This window comes from Myotis brandtii, unplaced genomic scaffold (genome assembly GCF_000412655.1).
Source record: "Myotis brandtii unplaced genomic scaffold, ASM41265v1 scaffold395, whole genome shotgun sequence".
NCBI lineage: Eukaryota > Metazoa > Chordata > Mammalia > Chiroptera > Vespertilionidae > Myotis > Myotis brandtii.
This window is the reverse complement of record NW_005365155.1, coordinates 1190217-1209624: the sequence shown is the minus strand read 5'-3', so window position 1 is coordinate 1209624 and position 19408 is coordinate 1190217.

Genomic DNA, 19408 nt, shown 5'->3' with positions numbered 1-19408 from the left:
TCATCCAATAATGCTTGTAATTGTTGGTCTTCAAACTTTTTCGGTTGACCTGGACATTCTTTGTCTTTCACATTAAAATCATCACTTTTAAAGCGTTTAAACCAGCGTTCACAAGTATCTTGAGATGGAGCATGTTCACCATAAGCTTCCCGAAGTATACGGTAACTTTCAGCAGCACTTTTCTTCAAAATAAAGTAATGAATTAAAACTTTCCGCAAATGCTCTTTTTTTGGCACGAAATTCGACATTTCTAAGTGTAAAAATATCTTGATGTTAACACCTTCAGCAAATTTGACATATGAAGTTTTGAAGCTCGCTGTCAAAACAACAAAATAGCATACATATCAAATCGCATGTATATCTACATATGTGTAACTCCAGCTATTGGGAAAAAGCCGAATTATTAACCGGTACACCTGGTACTTCTCTCTTACCAGAGCACCGTGCCAACGAGTCCTTTCCCCAGGATCATGGAGCTGTCAGTGACAGCACAGGGCAGTCCGCAGAGGAGTGCCTGGGACTCAGACTGGGTCCAAACCGGCTCTGCTGCTGAACTCCTCACCCTCTCTGGCCCTGCGTCCCCCGCTGCGGATCGGGAGGGGACCCGTTCTGGAGAAATGTGGTTACGTGAGATGTTGAGAAAGTACCAGGGGGAGAGAGGCCTGGCACTGGCAGCTCCTACAAGGCCAGCAAGATGACCATGTGGCTGATGAGGAGGCAGGGGCTGGAAACACTTGCTCCAGGGAAATGAATGTGCCAACAACCCGATGCTCAGCAAGTGGCTTACGGAGCAGGGAGAGCGACCTAGGGCTTCAGCGAGGATGTCTGATGGACAAAAGCACAAAATCGTTCACGTTCAGAAGGGACTCCGCCTCCGAGGAAGCCGTGAGCCCTCGTTACTGCTGAGTGTGGGCACAAGAGGCCTCCAAAGGGTGATGGGAACACCCGCCTTTATCCAGCTTCAATGCCTCTTCGTCTCTGCTCGGCCACTTAAGACCATTCACTCACAGCTGGTCCCAGGCCAGGGTGCCACCCAGCAGCTCAGGGCGGCGAAAGCAGCAGGGAGCACGCAGACGCAGCTCCATGCCCGCAGGCATGGGATCCCGGCCGCCGAGCGTGCCCACTTGGACAGAAGCATCTGGAAAGGACGGAGGTTCGTTATGGAAAGGCAAACTCTGGGCTGTCAAGCTGCAAATGTTCCTAAGACTTGTTTTTGCAGCTAAACACACAGGCCCCTCGCCTGGCCCCCGCAGCACTGCGCCTCGGCAGGAGCTGGCACCTCGGTTTTTCCTTCGTGGCTGCTCCTCGGCTCAGACAGAGCCAGGTGCCAGGCCCGGCGGCACCTCCAGCTGCGATTCCCCTCGGCCCAGATTTTGCTCCAAAGTCCATTCCCCGAAGTGGTTGTAAGTGGGTCCAAGTCACAATCGGGCATCGTGAACAAAGAGGAAAGGATTGCAGATTTCAAAGTAAATGCATTTGCCAGGAAAAAGCAGGAGGAGGCACGCTGGGTCCCTCCTTCCCTCTCAATGCCCTAGTTTGAAAACCACTTCTTCAAAACAGAAGCCATAAAAGAGGAAACCCAAGATGGGTATGAAAACGAACTCACTTTCTACATATCCACAGCCACACAGCTGCACAGCCAAAGCCAAACCCAGGACATCGCACAGTATGTCCTGATAAGCCTTACTAACAACCATCGTCAGTTCTAACATTCACCGCCCGGAGCCTGTAATTACCTTGTAACTATCTCAACTACAGTAAGCTTTTACTTCTCCTAATTCAGGGGATGCCTAAGACAGGGAGATACTCAGGTAGTATTATATGACCAATTTAGATTTTAAAGTACATTCTGTTAAGACCAGTGGAAATGCAAATAGATCATCTATCCATTCACTGGACAAACATGTGAGCTCCTCTCGGGGACAGAGCCCAGCATGCAGACATCACCAGAGGCCAAGGAAAAGCCATTCTTCCAGTCCTGGGTCCAAGGGGTTACAATCTAGTGAAGGCAATGCCTTCATATCTTGCAGGAGGGAGATCAGAAAGGCTTGCAAGCAGATTTCAAACACAGGTGGGGACAGAAAACCTGTGACATTCCCCACAAAAGCTAAGAGTACATGATAAGAGTCAAGACAATCAGTGTCATAACCCGACAGGTGTGGCTCAGTGGATGAGCATCGACCTATGAACCAGGAGATCACGGTTCGATTCCCGGTCAGGGCACATGCCCAGTGGGCTTGATCACCAGTGTGGGGCGTGCAGGAGGCAGCTGATCAATTTTCTCTCATCATTGATGTTTCTCTCTCTCTCTCCCTCTCCCTTCCTCTCTGAAATAAGAATAAGAATAAGAATAAGAATAAGAATAAGAATAAGTGTCGCAGACAGGAGAAGAGTTTACAAACAGATAAGAGGTGGGTAAGTTGAATGGAGACTGAGAAATATCCAGCAGAGAAAACTGCCCCAGCAAAGCCAAGGACAGTGCTACCAACAGAAACAAAATACGTTGAGAAAACTAAAAAGAAGCAAGTGAAATTGGTTTTAACAATATATTTCCAATATATTGGAAATATACCCAAGGTACTATCATTTTAGCACATAAACAACATAAAGATGATTGAGAAGCGTGTTTCATGTCCTCTGCGTGCCTCGGGCCTGGTGTGTGCTGCACCATCAGCACACCTGAGCTGCACCGGCCACATGTGCCCGGTGGCTCCCGATGTGGACACACGGGTCTCGAGGCACATGGCTCAGAGTGGGGTTTCGAGGGCAGTGACTAAACCAATTAGGCCAAAGCAGAGACTTCAGGAGAAATCCCGAAGAGAGGGTTTAGAAAGTCAGGCTGGGTTTGGACATCACCTGTGCGAGGACGGAGGAAACCAGGGATGCTGTAACACAGAGAGCATGAGGTAAGGTGAGGTCGTGTGTCAAACAGGGAAGCTGCCGCTCCAAGAGCTCAGACTCCCAGGATGAGTCCCCCTAATTCCATTCTATCCCGCTGCCTCCCGCGGGCCCCAGCCCCTCAGCCCTTCTCTGAGCGACCCTCTGACCCACCTGTGTCCCTCTATCAGCTGGACACTACTACGCCCAGTCGTTTCCACCATGACCTCATTTCCAGCCGAAAGCCTCTTGCCCCTTAATTTTCAAGGATGTCCCTTGGTCCCCACCGGAAGTCAATTCCAAAGTCCCTCTCTGCATCCCTGCTCCTGGACTGGCCAGTCCCTCTACAGATGGCCTTTACCTGTTACTACTGGGGGACCCCTCAGTAGAATTCCAGTTCTCTGCCTTTCCTAGAGTCCACTGAGGTGTTCTTCTCTACCACCCTTTCCAGAGGATGTTCCCAACTTCTCACAGGTACCCAAGTCTGAAAGCCACCCTACAGCCCCTGTGTCAGCCAACAGTCCTGCTCCCAAATTACTATTTTTTCAATAAATATATTTTTATTGATTTCAGAGAGGGAGAGATAGAAACATCAATGATGAAAGAGAATCATCTATTGGATGCCTCCTGCACGCCCCACATGGGGGACTGAGCCTGCAACCCGGGCATGTGCCCTGACTGGGAATCGAACCATGCCCTCTTGGTTCATAGGTCAATGCTCAACCACTGAGCCACGCCGGCTGGGCCAGATTATTTTTAAATGACTGTCCCTCAATGTCCTTCCTCTAAACCTCAAAATCATTCTCTCTCTTCACCAGGCCTTCCTGCCAGCCAGCCTCCGATGTTCCCACTGGCCAGGCCATCCTTGTGCCCCAGGAGACCCAGTGGGACCACGTGTCCACTCCCCACCCTGGGGCATCTTCCTTGGCATCTCCAACAGAGCTCTTCCCTCCTCTGCCTCCAAACCGCCTACTCCCCTGCACTGAATGAGCGTCCCCTCCCAGCGCTCGTTCCATCGCTCTCTCCACCGCTCTCTCCACAGCTCTCTCCAGCCACAAGTTCATTTTCCTTTTTGGCCCCCAAAGGTCTTCCCTCAAGGTGTCCTTTGAAAAAGCAGCTCCTCCTGATCCCTACTTTGTCACCATGCCTGACATCGGGCTTCCCCTCCCAGTTGCTCTCCTAACGGTTTCCAATCCAATGGACCCTTCTCCTTCATTTGCAACCAACACAGAAAAGTTATAAGGAAGAAAATAGAATCAGCTACATCGCCTCACTCTGACATACTGACCTGGAACATTCTAGGGACCACCCTCCCCTGTGTGTGTGGTTTACCTTAGACATTCTGTAAGCAGATTTGTTTTTTATTTACCTGCCACCTGCCTCCTCCCTCAGTACCAATGTCTCCCAGCCCCCCTATGGCAGCATTCACATAGAGAATTGTTTTTCATCACTTTATATTCTACAAAAACCAGATCCTGGCATACATGGCTCTCTGCCTCCTCTTTTCTCGTGGGAATCCTTCCAAGTCAAGCGGAACAGCCATTCAAGGCACGATGCACACCGTTTTCTCCAACCAGGCCCATTGGGAACATCCACTTCGCTCACAGCTCTTTGCCACTGCAAACAATGCTGCAATCAATATTCCTGCACAGACACCTCGCACAGCTGCCTGTACTTCCCGGGGTAGAGGCCCGGGGACAGGTGTCGGGGCCAAAGGCGGTGTGCCTTTCACATCCTAACAGACTCTGCCCTTCTTTCCACAGTGGCTCCGCCTCCAGCCACGGGCAAGGCTGCCTTCTAAAACCTGTCCCTCACCTCCCACCCTTGGCGGCTCTCGGGAAATCAATTCCCTTCTCCGGCAGGCTTTCATGAGCCACCACCTCTGTCTCCTTGTCTTTCATGTTTTACTTCCAAAGTTAAGCAGACGACCAAGCTGGGTCCCTGTCCCTTTTTCCCCTCTCATCGTATCCTCCTCTTTGACGGTGTCATCCTCCCACAGGGTTAGTCCACCCCTCCGGGGCCTGAAGCCACCTCCACACACCCAGCCGAGAACTCTCTCTCGAGCTCCAGACCTCTGACTCCTCAGAGGACTTTTTTTTAAATATTTTTTTTATTGATTTCAGAGAGGAAGGGAGAGGGATAGAGAGACAGAAACATTAATGATGAGAGAGAATCACTGATCAGATGCCTCCTGCACACTCCACATTGGGGACTGAGCCCACAACCCAGGCATGTGCCCTGACTGGGAATCGAACTGTGACCGCCTGGTTCCTAGTTCGACGCTCAACCACTGAGCCACGCTGGCCAGACCGGGCCATACTCTCCTCTTCCCTACACTTCGCCCCCACATCCAGCCAGCTGCCAGCCTGGGCAGTTCATCCTCCGCATCAGCTACCTCGCCACACTCTGACCCCTTGGGTGCAGACTCCCCACCGATGACCAGGACACCCAGGACACTGGCAGTGCCCTGCGCAGCCGCAGCCCAGCACACACCCCGACCCTGCAGCCCAACCCACCATCACCTCCTCGGGTACAGGCCCAGTGGGGTGCAAACATCGTAACCACACTTTCAAGACCTTCCCAGTTCTGTTCCGGCCTCCTTTCCAGCCTTTCAGCCACAACCCCTTCACCCTCCAAGGTCAGCAGGAACGAGGCTGGCTGCTTCGCGACAAGGAAATGCTCCTCTGATGGGAGAAGAATGTGCGGAGAGGAGCAGAGGTGAAGGGGTGGGCAGGGGAATGCCTTTCCTTCGCAGCTTTAAGAGGAAAAACATTGGCCAGAAGAATGCCTTTGTTTCTTAGCTTGAAGAAAACTGTTTGGTAGAAGTAACAGGACACGTACATGAATCATTTAATATAAACTTCTAAGAAACTACAACAGAATGTTCGCGGATATTCCAAAATGACCAAGAACTACACAGAAGACCAGGAAAGCCGTCCACCACAGCCAAGAGCACCCTCCATGTGTACACATAGTCACATCTGCTCCATGAGAGAGGTTCCTGAACCGGATAGTCCTCAATGGCTGGCATTAACGCGCAGCAAGAGAACCTGGTTACATTATTATAATAAAAAATCACCAGGGTGAGCCAAAACTCACTGAAGAAAACTGGAAGAGACAAAACTCGAAAACTACTTGGTGCGATGCTTCATCTTTAAACTAGTGACTGGGAAAAAGAAACACCGCAGGTGACAACTTAATAAACATGGAGTTGATGCCTAGGAGTTAAACTTTGTCCTAATTGAGGTAATAAACGGATAAGCTCAGTGACCTCAAAGAGGCGCGATACCAGCTAGAGAGAGAAAGCACACCCCGAGGAAACGAGATAAGGGGTGAGGAAAGATGTTTTCAAGGGCAAAAAGTCAATACAAGTGGAATATGAACATGAATAGCGTGAGAGTAGTCGGAACAGATTTCTGAACTGTGGTCCGTGGAAAAGGCACCCACATTCTTTGCGTCAAAGCAGCCAGAGTAACAACCTGCTCCACTGAGTTGTTTAAAGAAGAAAAAAGCTGGCCTGACAGTCTCTACCGTGCTCTGGCCCCGCAGGAACGGTCGGGTCCAAGTTCAAGCATCCTTAGCACTTGGGGGAGATGGGGCGCTGCTCCAGACAGGGCTCCAGCCTCTTCTGATGGGAAGTGTCGACAGTCTGTCATCCATGCTGATGGCGGGACGGGAGTCACAGACAATCTAACCAGCTGCCAGCGCCGAGGGCTCTCCGAGGTCCCATATGGCTGGTAAGACGCACGTGGGCGCTGCTCCCACCCCCTCTCCAGAAGGAACAGAGGGAGGATGTGAAGTCAGACAGACCGGGACCCAATCCCAGCTCTCAGCCTCACTAGCCTGGGCCACAGTTCGGGCTCCCAAGTCCCGTTCAAGCCGTGGAGGGGCATCGACTTCGGACGCTGTGTGCAAGGCCTCGGGACGCCCTCCTTGCCGCAGCCACGCCCTCCTCTCCTCCCTGCGGCCCCTCAGCCTCTCCCAGACAGAGTTCTCTGAAGCGAAAACTTCAGTGTAAAAGAGACAACACCCAATGCCAAATGGGAAATTTAGAGAATATCAAACGGAAAGAAGCACAGAGGTATTTTCTCACTTGCTTCCTGGGTTACCTAACCGCACACAGCTTCCCTAGCAGACATCCCAGCTGGCTGCTGCCCCAAGCCCAGCAGGTGCCTGAGAAGCAGCAGATGCTCAGACAGGGGGCCTCCGGCCCAGGACGGGGGCAGCAGCCAGGTGTGAGGGGCATGAAGGGAAGTGAGAGGACCCACAGAAGCCCCAGTGTGATGTCCACACTAGGCAGGAAGGAGAAAGGGGAGGGAGGGGGAGGGAAAGAAAGAACTATTTCTACAATAGCATCACAAATTGTCCTGTGGTTAATTCTGCAAAATATCATTATGTATATTATAAAAACATGCTTTTGTTTTCAACACTCTCACCCACCCAGCACAAAGGTAGAAAAAGTATGTTTTTTGTAAGATCATATCCCATCCAAAGCTCAAAGGGGGATAAAAACACATCAAAATATGTAAGGATTATGTTTCTCTTCCTGCTCTATGAACTTCGTTTTTCTCAGTGACCTCACAGTAAAGAACAGAATGAGAAATTCAGCCCCAAGGTGAAGAGTTGCACAGACCTGTGCTACAGTATAAAACGGAATTGAACAGTGTGCGTGTGCGTGTGTGTGTGTGTGTGTGTGTGTGTGTAGGGGGGGGCGGTGCGGGGAGTAGAGAGAAGCAGGACTTGGACATAAACTGTTTGTGACAAACTGGCCAGAAGGAAAGATGATCTCCTTGAATGTGCGGGCTCTGCTCAAACACGGAATGTTATTTATTAACCACTCCTTTTTTTTCTTTCTAGAAAGAACTTCGGCCCAGGATCCGCTTTGATATATTTACAAACCTCTCCTGGCGGAAGGCCAGGGTCTGCATTTGGTTCTGAAGGGAGGCTCTTCCTGCCTGGGAGCAGCTCAGCACGCCAAGCACACGGGCCAGGCCGGAACCGAGCCCCCAACATGCCCCACGCACGCGGCAGCTTGGCGCCATTTGGGGCCCACCAGGACCCTCCGAAAAGGCTGCCAACTAGCACCCTGAAAGGGCGTCCATGTGCAGGAGAAGGCCATTTTTGCTGGGATGCCCATCAGAAGTTGACCCTCTCCCCAGGGAGAGGGGCCTGGCCTTAGTGACTTGGTCAAGCGTACAAAGAGCTGCAATTAAGTGGGTTTCTCGGGGCCAGATAAGGTATAAAACGGAGGGCGATCCCAGAGGAGCTGACATTATGCTGAGCACATGTTTCAATTATACCCCAGTCATCAGGCAAACGACTGTCTGACACACCCGAGCTGCAGAGCCGGGCAAGAGGCGTGAACACCGAGACACGCGCGGCTCAGGTCGGCCCTGGCAGTGACTGAAGTAGCTGCCTTTGCTGTTCAAAACGAGTCATTTCACACCCCATTATTCTCATATGGCCCGAATCTGAGAAGCCACACGATCTCAATGCAGTGTGTCTGCCTTAGAAGTTGAGTCACTCTTGGGATGCAACAGCTCTGTGGTCAGGCCCGAGGCAGACGGCTTCTAATTCAAAGGTAAGGCCCGTATGGAATGAGCACGTGTCCAGAAGTTTCCCACTAATGTCGATTCCAGAACAAGGCCCCCGCCTCCTAATGACACCTCTGCCTTACCCAGGAGTCAGCGGCTACCTGAACTATCTAAGGAATCATTTTTTAGGTCACGCCATGTCGTAGAGGGCTCACCCAGCATGAACAGGGACTGGCATTTTTTTCACGTAAAATATATTAAATTTTAAAATAAAACGTTAATAATGTTTTGACCTCCTTCCCAGACTTCAGAAAATGATCGACCTGTTGAGCTACGTACCTTGCAATCCCTCGCCCCTAGGAAAACGTCACCCAGAGCGGAGCTGGTCACCTGTGACTCAACGGGTATGTCTACAATATTTTTAAGAATCCGTTATAACAACACATTTGTAAAGCAGGGAAGAGGGTCATGGGAATCCCAGGAGCACCTGGCACAGGCTCTACAGGCCGTGGGCATTACCAGCACAGAGATGTTCATCACGCAGCATGAACGTTCGCATCTGGGTAAAACTTGGGGTGTAGGCGAAGCAGCATTGGTTTTCATACAGCAAAGAGCAAAGCCAACCGCCGGGTACTACGTCCCCCGCAGGAGCTCAGAAGAGACCCGGGCCCGAGTGCTTATTGCCTCAAATTCCTCCCTCGGAGCTCCAGTCTTTTCTTGCTTCAGTCCATCAAACTTTTTCAAGAACTGCTTTGCTTTCTATCGCCCTCCACCCCCAACTGTATACTTCATTCTTGAAGGAGAGGCAGGAAAGAGGAAGGAAGGACAGAAGCACAGACCACAGACCACAGACGTGCGGACTCTGGGAAAGCTCTTTGGGTGACCCTCTCGGAAAGAGGAAGGAAGGACAGAAGCACAGACCACAGACGTGCGGACTTTAGGAAAGCTCTTTGGGTGACCCTCTTCCCAGGCTGAGAAGCTCTGCTTCAGCTAAGGCTCTGACCTGCGTTGTGTGTGCTCTCCTGAGATACTCCATCCATCCATCCATCCATTCATCCATCCACCCATCCACCCATCCACCCTAGGGATATACATATGGAGATCTATATAGATATATACACATATATATGTAAGACATATTGCCTTGTCACTTAGCATGCTTGCATGTGATGGTTAATTTTATTTGTCAACCTGAAGGTGTTTGGGGATGAGCTTAACATTTAAATCAGTGAACTTTGAGTAAAACAAGTTGCCCTCCATGATACAGGTGGGCCTCATCTAATCAGTTGAAGGCCTACTTAGAACAAAAAAGACCTGCCTGAGGAGCGAGAGGGAATTCTCAGGCGACTGGCCTCAGCTTTCATCCATACCATCAGCTCTCCTGGGTCTCCGGGCGGTCTGTCAGTTTTGGATTTACCACCTCCATGATCATGTGAGCCAGTTTCTTATAACAACACTTTTTCTGTACATATACATATCCAGCTGGTTCTGTTTCTCTGGAGAACCCTGACTAATATGCCATATATAGCACACACACACACACACACACACACACCTATACACAGATATATGTATATAAATATATGCATTAAACTAAAAAGTTTCAAAAAATAATAACAAGCAATATATGTACATACTTCCTAATCCATACCATGCTTTGTTATTCTACCTTGGATGTGTCTTAGTATGGCCTTTGGCAAAAAAATAAAAAAGTTGAAAGCCACTGAAATTTTTTTTAAGTCTGTTCCTAGAATTTAAAAAATTATTTTTTAAAATCTGACCCACTAAATTGATGTCACTACCCATGACTCACAGTTTGAAAACCACTATTTTATTCAAAAGTCTGCATATAGTATACCATGTTCCGCACCTGACCCTCTCCACTTAATACAGCACAGTGTTCCGTATTTGCGGGTATTTAGTTTGTTTCTATTTAGATCTTGTCATAAGGACAGTGAGCTAAGAAAGATGAGCAAAAATAAGTTTCCAAAAACCCAGAACAGAGAATCTTTGAGTACCAAAGTCAAGTTAAACTACATCTCCCTAATTTTACAGCTGCTTAAAGCGGTTGAACGAAAAGAACCAAGAGCAGCAGGCAGACATTTCTTTGGACACGTGTGACTTAGGAAATCTTTCATTCTTTTTATTGAAGCACTGGTACTCCTGCTCTCCCTCTTATCAGGAGAATCTTTCCAGCAAAGAATCCAGTAAAGATTAGGACAGTCAATTTCAGGTGTAACCACCAGACTCACAAGAACAGGTTAAATTATTTCAATTCAATTACACACACCTGCTGAGTGCAAGGCAGGACGACACATGCCTGGTACCCAAGTCATACCCCCCCATTTCCTTTCTTCTGAGACTTTCCCTATTTCTACCTGAAATGCTGTAATTCTTTTATGGTACCATGAACGTCTCAAACTTATGGAGTATACTAGTAAGTAGGTATACTTATCCATCCTAAACACAATTTCTTATGTTAAAAAGTTGTCTTTTGGTCAGATTCTTTCAGCAGTTTCAAGAATATACGGAATCAAAGAGGAAGCTACAAATGCTAGGGTCCTGAGCAATCATCTCTATCATTGGGTTCATTCCTGTATTAGGTTCTTCAGGGGGACCCCAGGGACCACCCCCTCCCCCACCCCAGGGGAGTAAGAAGGACAAGGACATATGAATCCTTCTGTCCTCTACCTCTGCTTTAGCAAGCGTAGTTGCAGTTTATTATTATCCTTTTTTTTTTCAAAAATATTTTTTATTGATTTCAGAGAGAGGAAGGGAGAGGGAGAGAGAGAGAGAAACATCAATGATGAGAAAGAATCCTTGAGCGGCTGCGTCCTGCACCCGCCCCCCCTACTGGGGACTGAGCCCACAACTCGGGCATGTGCCCTGACCAGGAATCGAACTGTGACCTCCTGGTTCCTAGGTCAATGCTCAACCACTGAGGAACGCCGGCTGGGCTCTTATTTCTTTTGAATTTGGAGTTGCACACAACATGCAGTTTGGAAAAAAGATGCCTCTCGTTTCGAAGGTTTGGAAAACACTATTATTGTACCATTTCAGAGATAGGAAAACAAACCCTGAGAAACTGAATGGTACCCATGCATCTAGATCCCCATTCAGTATAGACCAGCATGGAGCCTGCAGGGCAGCAGTTCTCCGAATGTGGTCCCAGATCAACAGTAGCAGCATCCCCAAAGATGTCTGAGAAATGCAAGTTCCTGGGCGACCCCAGAGTCCAGGCAGAACCTGCAAGGGTGGGGCCCAGTGACTTGGGCTTTAACAAGCCCTCCAGGATAGTCTGATGTCCTAAATTCTAAGAATCTTTGCTCTGGAACAACCCCCATTATTTTTCCATTGTTCTCATCCTCTTCCTCTTCCTCTTCTAACCCCACATCACTACTGCACTGCACAGGAAACTGCCCGCAAAACACTGACCCTAAATTCACCCACCGAAACAGAAAGGGCTCATGGGAAAGTATTCCAACGCTGCAGGAAGGCAGCCCATGCATTTTTCTCTCAGTTAGAACACCCACCTCCAAAAGGGTCAAACAGAAGTTTCAAAGAATCATTCTGCAGGGCGGAATTAAACCTTAAAATGATGAGCCATACCTTGAAACTTATTTCCAGAAATCCAGGATCAATGATATCTGCAAAGAGCACCAAACAGACCACGAGATAAAATGCAGGAGTTTACTCAACTAGGAGACAGCTCCTTCCAGGGAAACCGAATTTGGTCACTGAAACATCCGTAGGAACAGCTGTCTCTCACCCCAGCCCGAGGTGGTTAATGTCACCACACCTTAGGCTTTGTGAGGTCTGAGGTCCGAGTCGACCATCTACACAAGTGAATCTGCTGACCGCCTGCAAAAATGAACACGTAAGAGGCCACAGGCAGACTGTTAGCGGTGAGCCCCATCTCAGTCTCCTGCTAGGTGAACAAATTTCAAGAATGCCAAGTGGACAAAACCTAAAAGAATGCCCAGTGAGAAATTACAACATGCAGCTTGTACATCCAGCACCGCGAGACCTCACTGTCAGAATGGACGCATCCAAACTGCTGTTCATGTTTTCCTTCATGAAGTAAAAGGTTTTAATCCAGTCCCTGTTCAGCACTCACTATGAATTTTCAGTGACTATCAATCCTCATGTCTGTACCACTATCCTTTACATACCTCCTAAAGTTTGTCATGTCTTCTACTGCGCGCAGAAACCTAACTGGACTTCCACATTTTGAAATTATTCAAGAATGTGTAATGCACCCTACAGATGTTTACAGGATGTCCTTTCGAGAATAAGAAAGTTATACAAGGTGTCATTTAATGGCGACAATAAAATGTGTGCGTGCTCACCCATTTTCAGAACCACCCATTCGTTGGTTGGCTGAAAATTCCAAGTGCTGCCTGCCGACTCTGTTTACGCCATTCCGGTTTTAGTGAATTTTCTAACTAATGAGATTTGTCGAGCCATCCAGACTTAGCTCTGCGACAGCCAGCATGTCAGAAATGCCGCACTGCAGTTGACATGCTCTTCTCACAGACTCAGGGGCTTCGGCAACGGCCAAGCACCCTTCCAGACTCCATTTCCTCGCACGGTTAGATGAGTGGCTACAGTGGAACTCTGTACAATTGGATTTAGAGACATCTCTACATGTTTAAAGACAGGTAACCTTTCAAATTCCAGTTACATGGAAAGCGATAACAGAACTGAACAAAACCCTGCCGGTTAGTATTTCTCAGGAAATGGACTCTCCTGAAGAGATGGAAATACTTCTTGATTATAGTTATTACAAAATAAATATTTCTAAGTTGACTGAAATTTTCCCTACTAGTTTTCACTATTAATATGCTTATAATTTATATATGTAACAAATATTTTCTTTAGAGAGTAAATTTTTTTAAAGTTTTCTTTTTTTAATTGATTTTTTTGAGAATGAGGGAGAATGGAAGTGAGGAGGGGAGAGAGAGAGAAACATCAACTCGCTGTTCCACTCATTTATGCATTCATTGGTTGATTCTTGTATGTGGCCTGACCAGAAATGGAACCCATAACCTTGGTGTTTTGAGAAGACACTCTAACCAGCTGAGCTACCTGGCCAGGGCCAGATGTTTCATTTTGAAATAGTCCTGTCAAACCACAAATCATGGATCAATCTGAATGAAGGGAAATCGTACCGCATTTATATGTGCTAACCTCCACATTGCTTGCCCTTCTCTAGCAAATTAACCACCATGGTTAAGTCCCCGCAGTCCTGTCCAGGCAAGTCTCACCCAAAGGCAGAATTTCTCTAAATGCAATCGAAGAGCCCGCACCAGCACCTGGTGTGCCTGGTAAGATGCACCCAGACCTCCAGGTCACCAACTTAGCGTTGAGGCCCAGGCCTCTGCATTACCAGCTCCAAAGTGGGTTCATGCAAACTCGCAGTTGAGAACTCCCTTCACTGGCTTCAGTTTCTCACCAGGAAGAAGCTGAATTCTCTCCTGACTCCTCTTCACAGTCTGTCACATTAAGACTCCGAAATGCCACCATTTCATCAACGTTCTCCTGACAGCTTTCCCGTGGGCCTACTGTGGTTACCCTGGTCTACATTTATTTACGCTCCTACCTTGCTTACATACGGTCTGCGTGGCTACTGTATTTACATATATTCTACACCGGCCCTGTTCTCCATAACTCCACCTTCACCACCTCCATTGAGCCATTGATCTTATTTCAGGTTCTTCCTTGACCGTTCTTCTAGTTCACCACTGAACTCCCTTACACCCAGTTCCAGAGGCCTTGAAATTTATATTATCCACAGCCCTCAAGATCACAGATAAATAACTGCCTAGTGACGTCTAATTTCTCCGTCTGGATTTATCAAGACCCAACACAGTTCACCAGACCTCCTGGCATTGGGTGCTGGTTACCTGTCACCTGGTCATGCTCAAATGCCAGCGAGCACAACAGCACATTACAAATACATGGCTGTTAAATTTTCATAAGTTTTCTTCTGCTTTCTCATCCTCCTATTGCTACATAGAATCACTGAGCTTTATAGCTGAAAGAAACCCTAAAAGCCAGTTAGTCCATTGTGACGCCCCTGCCCACCAAAGTTACAAATTAAGAAATCTTATTCCCGATGCATGGGAATCACTTACTAACGGTAACTCTGGAAGAACTACGTCCAAGAGGCGCATTCAGAAATCGAACCAGGAATGTCAAAGAAACCTTGTAACCCAACACCGTGAAAATACAATGAAAGCTGCAGGCCAGATTCGGTTACTCCATCTACAAGCCTCGTGAATGGAAACAAAGCGGACCGATTTCCAGCTGGATGGGCCGCCTGGGAGGAGCACGCTGGGTCCCGGGCCAGACGGGATCCAAGATAAGAACTGCATCATGCACGGCCGGTGGGAACCTTCTCGGGCACTGGCCTACACCTGCTGGCCTGGCTCTGTGGGAGGGCTTCAGACTGGGCACTTCTTGTTCTTTCTTACAATTATTAACTCACTCAGCAAAGTCAAAGCTTTCAAATTCTAGATTTGCTTAATTTGCAGTTACAGACGTGCTAACAGTTGAGACGGGGTAGGAGAGAGGAAGGAGCATGGAATCAGGCCTGGGTCCAGTCTCCGCTATGGGACTTCATAACTGTGAAATTGGGTGAGTAGCCCTAGCCGGTTTGGCTCAGTGGAGAGAGCGATGGCCTGCGGACTGCAGGGTCCCGGGTTTGATTCCAGTCAAGGGCACATGCCTGGGTGTGGGCTTGATCCCAAGAAGGGGGCATGCAGGAAGCAGCCAATCAATGATTCTCTCTCATCATTGATGTTTCTCTCTCTTTCTCCCTCTCCCTTCCTCTCTCTGAATGTATATATGACACATACATTTTTTTTTAATTGGGTGAGTGGCCCCCACAGGTCCCCACCCTTCCTCTGTGTTGCCAGAACCAGGAAACAACCTTAACTGGATATAACCCTTCCTGCCCTCCACATTCTCTCACCTGCCACATGCGTTCTGCCTCCTTTACAGTTCGGAAACCTTCCCCTTGCCTGTCCCACCACCCGACTGGTGCACCCTCTGACCATCTGCTCTGTGACAACTGATTATCTTCCTGCCAGTCTTGCTTTCTTAAGTCCACTCGCCACCATCTAAAACGGAACTGGTCTGCAATGCAGATCGCTCCTCTGCCTAAAACTGAACTGATTTGCTTTGATGTCACTTGCTTTGTTTCTCTCCTAGAAGTAAAGTTGTCTTACTGAAGTTGGAGATGAAAGGTACTGAAGACATGAGAGGGGCTCACTAACCACCTGGTCAATGTTGGGGGACAGTTGTGTGGGCTTCAGTTTCTTCCTCATTCCACAAAGCCGGCTGCCCTCTTCCGAGGAATACAGGGATGATGGACACAGAGCCCGCCTCGGGCCTGGCAGACACTTCCTGCCACACATTCTGACTCGCATCTTGTTACTATTCATGTTCCAAAGTTTGCAGAGTGCTCTCACACACGTGAGCTCCTCTGATCCTTCTGACAACTCTGAGACTTACGGGGTTCCCCGAAGACACGGAGGCTGGTGATGTTTAAGACTTGCAGGATCAAGGCCAGTGTGGGGCAGACCTATGGCTTCCCAATCCTGGGTTTTCCTATGATGCCCTTCTGTGAGGGGTTCTGGCTTCTCTTGTAGAAAACAATTGCTACTCATCTCTTCCATAAAGTTTATCCAATACTTTTTATGACATTTAAGGAATACAAACACAGAGGCCAAATTCCACCATAATGGACTCCAAAGGACTTTGGCTTGTGCTATACCAAATAATTACTTTAAATAAGTAAGCTATCAACTGGCTCATTCATGCATTCCTGCATTCAGCAAATATTCATCACATGCCTACTTCCCACAGGGAAGTGTGTGATGCTAAGAATTTTCCCTTTTCCTGAGATATTAGAATTAGTCTATACCAGTGGTTCTCAACCTTCTGGCCCTCATGTTGTGACCCAACCATAAAATTATTTTCGTTGCTACTTCATAACTGTAATGTTGCTACTGTTATGAATCGTAATGTAAATATCTGATATGCAGGATGGTCTTAGGCGACCCCTGTGAAAGGGTCATTCAACCGCCAAAGGGGTCGCAACCCACAGGTTGAGAACCGCTGGTTTATACCTTCTATAACTGAAGCCAACTATGGGAGACACAGAGGACTATTCTCACAGGCCCTTGAATAAACAGCAATGAATTAAGAGCCAGGATGTCCGAGAGCTCGTCTGGGCTGTGCCCCTCCGTAACCTCTGTGGTCCTGGATGAGCCTCTGGTCCTACGCTTCCTTTGCCATAAACGGGACTATGGGTATGATCTCTAACGTTAGTGTAGGTCATAAATCCTGGAGATTCGAGGATTTCCTATAACTGGCAAGTTCTTTGACATTTACAATATATTATCTTACATCGAATTTTTTACATCTTTGTGAGATGATCCATATGTTGATTGCAGCTTTAAAAGATATCTCCAGATTGCCCCACAAGTTGCCGGATGTGTTGCACTACATACAGCTGTGGAGCACTGAGAAGAACCTCGCAGCCAGTTGAGCTTGCAAATGGCTGCAACGTGAAGGTGGTGTTTCTCATGTGCAACTGGTGATCTTAAATGGGACCTCATTGGAGAACCTAAGTAAATGCGATTCCGAGCCTTCCTTTCCCACTCTCTTGTGTAATTCGTGTTTGAGTCACTTAAGGACGCCTTAAATTCTTGTATATGACATGGCACTTCAATCCCATTTATAGCACATGGTAGTGTGCAAAGCTCTTTATGGCCTTCTTTCTGGATTCTTGCACCCTTCCCTCCCTCAGCAAATCATGATTAGACATTAGAGGTGTAAACCCTAGTGCAGTGGTTCTCAACCTTGGCTGCACATTAGAATCACCTAACAAAGAAACAGAATTTCCGGAGGATGAGGCCCAGAAATCAGGATTTTAAAAAGATTCCCAGGTGATTTTAATGTGCAGCCAAGGTTGAGAACCACTGACCTAGTGCCCTGAGTGGTAATCAGCTGAGGAGGCCCACCACCTGTGGGCGCACACCGGTGCCCACCTGTGAATTCACACACCCGGATTCTCCCCTGTAATCAAGAAGACATCTAAGCATCACCTGATCCCCCAGACGTGCGATAGAGTAAACCGAAGCACATTCCTATATACTGACATATGAGAACTCTGCCTCCAAACTACTGTAGCAACAATCCTTTCTTTTCTCACTCAATCAAGGAACCTCAAAAGAGTTTCTGCTCTGTCCCTCCGTGTGGGCTGGTGGTGATCCTGCTCTGGCCTCTCTCCACTGTGCCTTTGGGTGAATCACTCAAGGCGCCCCCTTCAGGGGAGAGGAGAGGACTGCACCAGGGGCGTGGCCAGCAAAATGCAAATTGGATGTCAGCCTCCACTTTTCCACTGGACAGGCTGACCTTGGGCAGTGAACAACTTGCACAACTGTACACGGTGGCATGGCCAGCTGTGTAAAAAAAAAATGTTCCGGAAAAGGCAGTGGCTACTAGAGAAGAAAGAGCTTAACAGCCTAGAGATAATGGGAAAGAAAGTCTCGTAGAGAAGGAATCTGACTGACACATGAAGGATGTGTGGGGGATCAACAGATGGACAAGTGGCGCAGGAACATATAGGCAGGGTGTTCGTTCATTCCAGACAGTGGTCTGGAGATGACAGCTTGGAAGTGGTGTGACGGGTCTGGCAGGGTGTGTGCGTGTGCATATGAGGGAGAGGGATGGGAGGGAGACCTGGGAACAGTCAGGAAATGAGACTGGAAAGGCAGGCGGAGGCCAGATCAAGCAGCAGCTTCTATGGATGTTAAGGTGTTGAAACCTGATGCTGAGCTCTCTAGGGCAGTGGTTCTCAACCTTCCTAATGCCGCGACCCTTTAATACAGTTCCTCATGTGGTGGTGACCCCCAATTTCATTGTTACAAATTGAACATAATTAAAGCATAGTGATCAATCACAAAAACAATATGTAATTATAAATGTGTTTTCCGATGGTCTTAGGCGACCCCTGTGAAAGGGTCCTTCGACCCCCAAAGGGGTCGCGACCCACAGGTTGAGAACCGCTGCTCTAGGGCCTTCTTTCGTAAATAACAAACTCTTCTCCCAGTGTACCTTGCCATGGCGTTCACACAATCACAAAGTCTCTCATGCCAGAAAGCAACAGGTCTTGTCCCATAAGCTGAGCAGGTAAACTTCAATGGACGGCGCTTTGCTTTTAGACCCATGCTGCTCTCCATACTGCATTTTTAGAAAACAAACACCCCCAAGAATACCAGGAAATATCCCTGAGTGTGTGCATACACAAGTCTTATAGGTTCAAATTATAAGCGCAGTCATTGACACTGTATGCTGAGGCCATGCCTGAAAGACTGCTAGCATATGGCCTGCACCTGTAAGAAACCTGGGAGACTTACTGTGTGAAACACTGTTCTAGACACACTGGGGCTTAAATCTGTTGGAGAGGGAACCGGAGATGGCCAGGTGCAAACCGTTAAAACAATTATGTCAGCAGCATTTGAGGAAGGGAGAAGGGTGAATAACCAGGAGACCAGAACCCCAAGATCCTCGCCACGTGGTGAATGCTGGTACAGGTCCTACCAGACGCAAGGCTACCTGGAACTTTCAAGGGGTCACCAGGCCACCGCAGAGGAAACGCAGGAAAAATCGCCAGCGAATGCAATTATCCTCAAAACCAAGCCGCCTCCCCCTCTCCCCCAGTTCAGTCAAGTCACTCTATTTTGCTCTTTTGAAAACTCAGAAGAGGCATGGAAGCCCACCCATCCCAGCTTCCACCGTTTCTTGAAGATAAACTGCCCGGCAACCTCACCCCCACCCCTCGCCGGCGGCGGGCGGCGTCAGCGGTGGGAAGAATGGGCTCTTTTCTTCCTCAACTGTTTTTGGTAAATGTGATCCATTTGGGACACAACGTGTCGGCTTTCCCAGAAACTTGGCACCTCGCCCCACCAACCCCCACCCCCACC